Here is a 9,459-nt window from a genome sequence, read left to right as displayed (position 1 = left end):
GCCTATTTGTCCAATCTAGATTCAGAACAAGATGTGCAACCAAACACTTCAGCTTCCTCAAATTCATATAAAGAAGATGTGAATTTAACTTCTACTTCATGTGATCCAAAAGATCAACAGCAATCTGAAGACTCTGACTAACATGCAGAATCTACCCAATACCACACTGCCCCCATTAATGGAATTAAATTGGGAAAAAACAATATTGCCTCCTCCAATCTGTGTTCTCAACTGTGGTTGCCACCTCATTAACTTACAAAAAAATGAAGGGCATGCTGAGCACTCAAACAATTTGTTCTTACTTAAAATAAAATGACAACAAACCAAATGTTAACACTGTATCATCACTTTATGTATGTGAAGAAATAATTCACATGTATACTCCTTGTCATCAAAATTAGTGCTTCAGTTTATAATCACGATTTCATTTTATAACTTAATATTTAATGGCCCTACTTTGGTATGATGCTAGTATTTTTCGTCTCCCCCTTTTGGCATTATAGGAGTTCGGAAAATCAACCACAGGGAAGTCTATGAAGGCTCTCTAAGGGTTCAAGAACCAAAAGAGTCAGCAAGGAACAAAAATTTATCCCATTTCCCTGTCTTGCTGTTTCCAATCCTCTTATTTACTCTCCCTCCTCATATTTATGTTGAGGATATATGGACTGAGTTTGCTCAATTATTAATGAGGTAGAATGTGGCAATGAATACAGAATGTGACGATGGAGTGGGAGGGATTAAGAGATATCTAGAGATAGGAAAGTAGAAATTAAGGAAGAACAGAGATGCAGATGTCATAACAGAAAATATGACGTACTGTATTGTATTGAGTGAAGCTTCAGCTCCCTTCTTTATGCCTGCATTTACTGATTCTAATTTCTCAACCCTTATGATACATAATTTCATCCTCTGTCATCAATTGTGTTATCAAAAGCTATCAGTTACCTCGATCTTCCAAGCCTAATCATGTTTTTTTCAATCCTCTTTCCCTTTATCTCTTTGATACATTTGGAAAGGTTAACGATCCCTTTTCTTTCAATTTTTATCACCCCCATTAACTTCTGTGTTTTGCACTTCCTATTTCAAAAATTCAAATAATAGGTATTTCTAGGGATCTCTCCCCAACTTTATTCATTTTTTGTAATGACAATGCACTATTACAGTTCTCTCACCTTCTTGTGAATAATCCAGACTGTGTCATGTTTGTGTCTTCTACAGAATTTCAGCACAAAGACTTGATTCAAGAATACATTCAATAAAACATTTTTAAGGGCATAAATGGGAGCTTGGAGTCTCTGCTTAGAGGTGAACGGAGAAGTTATATGTAGTCATATAATAAGATACAGAGCTCCCTATGACTGGCTATATGTTCCTTGCTGCCTGTGCCTTTGTAGTAAAATATTAGCTTCCTGAGCTTCATATGATTGCTTGACGTTGCTAGAGTCTTATCTGAGTTAGCCTTTAGTTCCTGAATGACCACCACCTGGTATTTAACTTACTCTCAATAATACTAATAATTTCTACCTTTTGCTTTAGCTAGATTAGCACATGTTTCTACAGTGCTTATGTAAAGAGTTTAACTTTCAGTCTACAAACTTGGGTGTTTAGGAAATATATATATATATATATATATATATAGAGAGAGAGAGAGAGAGAGAGAGAGTGTGTATCACTTTCTCTTTTGTATCAAAAGATACAAAGATACAAAGTATCTTTACATAAGACACTCTTATGTAAAGAGTTTAACTTTCAGTCTACAAACTTGTGTGTTTAGGAAGTATATATATATAGAGAGAGAGAGAGAGAGAGAGAGTATCACTCTCTCTCGTATCAAATTTGATACAATTTTGTATCAAATTCTTTGAGAATCCAGCCCACACAGTTACTCTTGCCAATTCATCCCTATATCTACCCAACATACACACATACACATTTCTGCAGAAATGTACAAGGATCCTGGAATCTTAAATAGTGCCAAGTCACTGGAGAGGCAATTTCCATCATCAGTGACTAGTCCACACCAGTTACCACTGAGAAACTTATAGGCCAAGTTCAAATATACCCTATGTGTCCTGTGAACTTCTTGCTTCTATGCTACATTTGGAACACGGGAATTTTTCCAAAATTGCAAGAATACAATGCCTATGGGTTAGACTTACAATGTGAGAATGGAAGAAGTAAAAAACCACTTCTTCTGATGTCTTTCCATCCCACTGAGGGAGATGCTAAGGGGCAAGTCAGAAGCTCCCAAAGCCCCCAGAACCCATAGTTAACCTTTCTAATCTGCAGAAGTCTCTCTTTTCTCTCTGTTTCTCGAAGGCATTTTCCCTTGCTGACACACCTAATACTGTCCTATCAATGAGTTTGGGTCTGAAGTTGACAAAATCAAATGTGTTTAAGACCCATAAGGAAAAATAATGTTTGAAGTATCTGTTTAAAAGACAAAATGCAAAAGGCTGTGGGAAACTAGAAAATTTATGATTTGCTTAAAGGCAACCTAATTTTTTTTATTAAAAACTGTCTTATTCCAAATATAATATGTCTTTCCTAGAATATGTCAGGCTTATTTGCAGTAAAATTGGGAAAAGTTGATTTGAGATACTACTACCTTATACACTCAGTTCCCAAGAACTGTAGAAAAAAAATAAGCTGGCTGCTTGCAATTGCACTTTCATTTACTAGAATCAATATCCTACAGCTAAATTACACTTCCCAGCCGCCTTGCATCTAGGTAGGTGAGATGGTAACTATTGCCAATGGAATGTAAAGTTTGACCCCTAAAATCACCAACATTATTTCTACAGTATTTTTTTCCCTCATGCACTGGCCAGATGCAAAGAATCTAGGATCCACAAGATCCTGAGTCTCTAGAGAATGGAGCCTGGTCCATAAATCACGGTGTAGATTACTTCCAGTTTCAATATTCAACTGGATTGTGATCTGAAAGAAAAACCCTTATTAGGGCAAGGAATGCATGGAGCCGTTTAGCTAGAAGGTAGTCTAAGCTGAGTAATAGAGTCTTGAAGTCATAAAAAAAGTCAAATCTTGCTCAAAATGGCAGGACTCTTACTCGTATCTCGTTGTGTTAGTTACCTATTGCTGCATAACAAATTACCACAAAGGTAGCTGCTTAAAACAACAAACTTATTATCTCTCAGTTCAGAAGCCCAGGAAAGTTTGGTTAAATTATTTGTTCAGAATATCACATGACTAAAATCAGAGGACTGGCCAGGGCAGTGGTTCTGGGGTTGGGCTCCTCTTCAAAGTTTATCCATTGTTGGAAGAATCCAGTCCTCATGGCTGCAGGACTGAGGTTCCCATTTCCTTGCTGGCTGTCAGCTGGGAACTGCTCCTGCATTCCTTCTCATGTGGTCCCTTCCATCTTCAACTGGGTAACAGTGTGTCAAGTCTTCCCAAACCCAAATCTGACTCCCTCTCCTGCATCTGGTTTTAAGGAGTCCTTTTATTATACTGGACTTACTCGAATAATCCAAGATAACCTGTTTTAGGATAAATTGATTAATAACCTTAAATTTCTGTGCAAAGTTCCTTTTCTCATTGAAGATAACCACAATCAGGAAAGATTATGGACTCCCATAAATAGTCACGTGGAAAAATACACACAATTTTAAAAATTAATGTTTTCCTAATTTCTTAGAAACATGTTTGACTTTTAAAGCAGGAACTAACTGAATTGGTGTTTTAAAGAGATTACTGTGGCTGCAGTGTGGAGGATGAACTGGAGAAAGAAAGATGGAGGCAGGGAGTCAATTAGGAAACTCTTGAAATAGTGAAGAAAGAGGTACTAAGTGATCTAGGGATGTATACAAGAGTAGAGACTAAAATGATAATTCAAGAGTTAAATTGTCAGGATGGGACAGGAACTAGAGGTGTAGAATTGAGGAAAATGAAGAATAAACCATCTGCTCTAGCTTAAACGATTAGCTGGCTGAGACATCATTACCATCAACAAAACAGAGGAAGAGGCACAGGTTGGAGCAAGAGTAAGGGGCATAGTCAGTTCTTTCTAGTGTGGTGTATTAGTCAGGGTTCTCCAGAAAAACAGAACCAAGAGGATTAGACAGATAGACAGACAGATACAGATAGATATATAGATGATAGATATAGAGCAGATAGATAGATAGATAGATAGATAGATAGATAGATAGATAGGCAGACAGATAGATGAGGAATTGGCTCACATGATTATAAGGCTGAGAAGTCCCAAGATCTGAAAGCTGGAGACACAGGAGAGCTGATGGTATGGTTCCAGTCTAAGTCCGAAGGCCTCAGAATCAAGAGTTTAAATTCCAGTTCAAGTGTTAGTCTGAAGATAGGAGAAGATCAGTGTCCCAGCTCAAAGACAGGCAGAGAAAGAAAATTCTCTCATGCTCAGGCTTTGGTTTTATTTAGGCCCTCATTGGAGACACTGAGAGTGACACTGGGTTTTACCACCATTCATGGAATAAGATTTAAAGACACTATTATTATTTATAATTTAAAAAACAAACAAACAAAAAAGAAAACTAGAGGATCTAAATACTCCTAAGTAGGTGACTTCTGGCCACAACAGTTGACTGCTGTAACTCTGCTCCAAGAGTTGTTCTCTCCAGAGTATGGATATGGATCTTTTTAAAGCAGGGCTTTAACAACAGAGAAAAATAAGAGAAACTTAAAAACAAAGAAAATTGACTTTCAGCTGCAGTAACAGAAGAATGAGAGATTAAATGAGGCCCACTCATATTGGGGAGGGCAATCTGCTTTATTCAGTCTACCAACGTAAAAACCTCATCCAGACACGTCCTCATAGACACACTCAGAATAAAGTTTAATCAAAAGCCTTGGCACCTATTGTTCAATCAAGATGATGCATAATTTAACCAACAAAAGGCCATCCCTTGTCAACCTGACACTCATATGCATCTCCTTAAGCCATACTTAATCTCCAAATAAAGACTAAAAGGTCATAATTCTTCATAATATGTTACAACTCTCATGTATACAACTGGAAATGTACCAACCTTTTCTTAGAAGAAGGGGTAAAGTCTGTGAATGATGTTTACTCTTCTCCTTACTGTCTAGCAACTTCTATGATTTAAATTGTATGATGTAAAGTTAACAATACTTAATACTATAATATAAACATGCCTTATGTTACATGATTAGAGAATGAGAGAGAACAGATTGTGTGTGTGTGTGTGTGGGTGTGTGTGTGTGTAGTTTCTATAACTGGATATGTGGACATAACTGGTATTTATAACTACCTTACTCTACTACCCATTCTTTAGTCCCTCTGCCTTCAGCAAGCACCTCAGCTAGCCATGGTTCTTTATCTGGTAGAATGACCCAAACCTTCATTCCTGAAAAGCCTGGACAATTAGTGGTCCTGCCTGGATTGAGTTGTTGCAGTTTTCTTAATTGACCTTAATCACAGGTCATGGTAATACTAAGAGATGCATGAAGGGATCTCCTATATTCCAAGCACACTGTTCCCTTATCTCCATTGTGGAATAGTGGTCTAATTTCCCCTTAGTCGTCAGAAACAATTACCCCTTCCAGCACAGTAACCCCTTTCAGTTATCTGAAGAAGATGGAAGGGCTTTGCTCCAAAATTCAGCAATAAACCTATAGGAGCCTACCCTACCAGAGGCTCTACATAGCATCCCTATCTGCCATTGACACTTCAAGCACCATTGGATCTGTTGATGGTATGGTCCAAACAGAAGTCAGCTTACACGGAAGCTGAGGCCTGTTGTGAAGCTTTTCTTCTGATCCTACTCAAAAGTAGCAGCTTTGTAAGTCACCTGGCAAATTGGCCAGAGCAACACACCCAAGTGAGGAATATGTTGCCTCCAAAATCCAAAGAAACTCATTAGATGCTGTGCCTTCTATTGATTGTGGAAGCCAGATGCGACAACTTATCCTCATGCTGGAAGAGATTCTCAGTATTCCCCACACCACTTGATCCCTAGAAATTTCACTGAGGTACAAGACCCTGAGGTTTTATCAGATTTATTTTCCACACTCTGGCATGTAAATATCTTATGAATAAATCTAGAGTAGTTATTACGTCTTATTCGCCAGGTCCAATCAGCATAATGTCATCAGTCTAATGGACCAGTGTGATATCTTGTGGAAGGAAAGGGCAATTAAGATCCCTGTGAACTAAATTATGACATAGAGATAGAAAGTTGATATAACCCCGAGGTACGACAGTGAATGTGTATAGCTGGCCTTGTCGTCTGAAAGCAAACTGTTCCTGGTGGTCTTTACTAATAGCTATCCAGAAAAAGCATTTATCAGATCAATAACATTATACTGGGTACTAGAGGATGTGTTAATTTCCTCAAGTAATGAAACCACATTTGGTAAGGCAGTTGCAATTGGAGTCACCTCCAATTGGTAATCCACTGTCATCTTCCAAGATCCATCTGTCTTCTGCACATGCCAAACATACAAATTGAATAGGAATGTGGTGGGAATCACCACCCCTGCAACTTTCAAGTTACTGATGGCGTCATTAATCTCTGTAGCCCCTCCAGGAAGGTGTTGGGAGTCACCAACCCTGCATCTTTTAAGTTACTGATGGATTTATTAATTTCTGCAGTACCATCAGGAATGTGGTGATGCTTTTGCTTTACTATTTTCCTAGGCAGAGGCAGTACTAGAGGCTTCTACTTGGTATTCCCCACCATAAAGGTCCTTACTCCACAGAGTAAGAAAATAATATGGAGATTCTACCACCTACTGAGTATATTTATTTTAATTATGCATTCTGGAATTGGGGGAATAACCGCAGGATGGGTTTGGGAGCCCACTGCACCCATTGTGAGATTAACCAGAGATAAAACTCCATGGATCATCAGACCTCCAAAAGCTCTTACTCTGAGTGGTAAGCCACAGTGATGTTTTGGGTCTCCTGGAATTAGTATCAATTCAGAGTCAGTGTCTAGTGGTCCCTGAGAGGTCTGGTTATTTCCTTTTCCCCAATGCTCAGTACCCTGGAAAAAGGCTGCAGGTCCCTTTGAGGAAGGCTGTAAGAAAGATTAACAGTACAAATTCTTGGTAATGCACCAGGTCCTTTGTGAAGGAGACCTGGTCTCCCCTTTCATTCAAGGAGTTCTTTCTGGGTTTGTAAATTTTATTGCAGGTCCTGTAAACTGGCTCAGGTCTGGGAATTGATTGAGGGGCTATGAGTCCCTATTTTTATGATTCAGGTTAGGCTTTCATTCACATGACCTAGAACTTTTCTGCTTATATAGCTGAAGGAGTAATTTAAAAGGATTTCTGTCTATTTTACCTCTAGGAACACCATAATCAACTAGCCCACACCCACACCATAGGTCTGATTCAAATATTAATCTTATCCATACACACCCTCACAGACACAGCCAAAATAATGTTTTAATTAAAAATTTGGGCAGTCTATGACCTGGTCAAGTTGACACATAAAGTTAACCATCGTATTTTGTTTATACTCACAGTCTTGGGGCCACAATCTGGAATGAGCCTTAGTTGAAATCACCTGCACAGATCAGAGGAGTTGCTGGGATGCAAATGTATACCAAGCAAGTACTCACTGAGATATAGCATTAGCAGGAACAAAAATGTATTATTTTAAAACGTGGATCCAGAGATCTTCTCCGGAGAATAATAATCTATATTTTTGCAACCTCTCACTTGTGGTTATCATACCTAGAAAGGCATGTAGGTTCATCACATTTCTAAAAGGCTGTTACTGTTAGTGAACCACACAGATACAAAGAGTCCTGAGGAAAGTGCAGATCTCCTTTTCAGCCATAATATCCTCCATCAGTTCACAAGGTACTCTTTGGACATTTGGAAATTCTCATCTCTTACTCTGCTTCCCCCACTAACACATACACACATACACCTTTCTTTCCCTGTGGTCCCTGTGATTTTTTTTACTTCTGTGACCTACTCTAGGATTCAAATGTGGAGTTTCTGGTCAGAGACCAGATGCATAAAGTTTTATGCATCACTGGAGAAAGCTTTAGTTCTCGAGGCAAAGCTCTGAAGTATCAAATTGAGTACATGGAATCTAAAGGTAAAGCAACTGGATCATAATTTTGACCCAGCACCATTACTAGCTGGGATACTTTGGGAAAGTTTCTTAAAATTTCCGTGCCTAAGTTTCCTCACCTATAAAATATGAATAGGAGTAGTACTCAGCACAGGGTTGTCAAGAAGATTGGATGATTAAAGAATGTATAGTGTTTAAAATACCTGTCACAGAGTAGATGCTCAATTTTGGTCCATAATAAAACATCTATAAAACTAATTCTCTTACTAGTCGGTATTACTTCTTATGGCATAAACTTGATCTAATTTATGCCACCAACATATCTCTCTTTACTCTGAATTATACAAATTATCTCCCTGCTATTGAGTGAACTGTGTCCCACTCTAAATTCATTTGTTGAAGCTCTAGCTCACAGTGTGATATTTGGAGATGGGCTTTTGAAGCTGTTGGGTTTAGATGAGGATATGAGAGTGAATCCCTCATGATGGGATTAGTGCCCTTATATGAAAAGACACCAGGCCTCTGTCTCCTGCTCTTTTTCTGTGTGTGTGTCCTTGTGTGTGTGTGCTCACATGCCTGTGTACGCACAGAGGAAAGACGATGTGAGGACAGAAATAATGCAGTCATCTGCAAGCCAAGAAGAGAGCTCTCATAAGGAACCAAAATAGCTGACACTTTGATCTTGGAATTCCCAGCCTCCAAAAGTATGAGAAATAAATTTGTGCTGTTTAAATGAAGCAGTCATGGTAATTTACCGTAGTACCCTAAGCAGAATAATATACACCTTTTCTTCTTGCAAATTGGGAAAGGGAGTGAAGGCATAAAAATCCCATCTGACTACAATGAAACAAAGAATCTTTTTGTTCTTTAAACATAAAATTCCTAGGTAGTCACAAAGGGAATACCTAATACCTATGTGTAAGTCCGAAATTAGTAATTAGAGTGTTTATGTCAGAAGATACAGTAGGAAATCCCTGGTGCTGCCTTTGTAGGTTCTGTAGAATGATCTTCTAATATTATTTTTAAAGTATGCTATATATGCAAGATTGTGCTAGTACTACCTTAGAGGAGTGAAGAATTAGGATGAAAACCAGCAGGACAGTGCAGTGAGAAAAACAGTCATCACTTACAGAAGCCCAGACTTGCAGAGAAAACTAAGAATTCAATAGATGCAGAAAATCAGAGCTTGAGACCACTCCACACGATAGAAGCCCCAGTGGCTCCCCTTCCCTCGTATTCACTTGCTCCTTCCAAGAAATGTCTGGAGACATTCAGAGTGACACTGGGTTTTACCATCATTCATGGAATAAGATTTAAAGACACTATTATTATTTATAAATTTTAAAAACAAAAGAAAACTAGAGGATTTGGGGACTCCTAAGCGGGTGACATCTGGCCACAACAGTTGACTGCTC

The 9,459-nt window shown here is 38.4% G+C and overlaps 1 long non-coding RNA gene across 1 annotated transcript in view; it reads right to left on the bottom strand.

Annotated features, from left to right (window-relative positions):
• The window catches only part of LOC134762145 (uncharacterized), a 57,402-nt gene that overhangs the window by 28,235 nt on the left and 19,708 nt on the right, over positions 1-9,459 (bottom strand). The window lies entirely within an intron of this gene.

Source organism: Pongo abelii, chromosome 9 (genome assembly GCF_028885655.2).
Source record: "Pongo abelii isolate AG06213 chromosome 9, NHGRI_mPonAbe1-v2.0_pri, whole genome shotgun sequence".
Classification (NCBI taxonomy): domain Eukaryota; kingdom Metazoa; phylum Chordata; class Mammalia; order Primates; family Hominidae; genus Pongo; species Pongo abelii.
The sequence above is the reverse complement of the archived record's forward strand: the minus strand, read 5'-3'. Positions and strand labels throughout refer to the sequence as shown.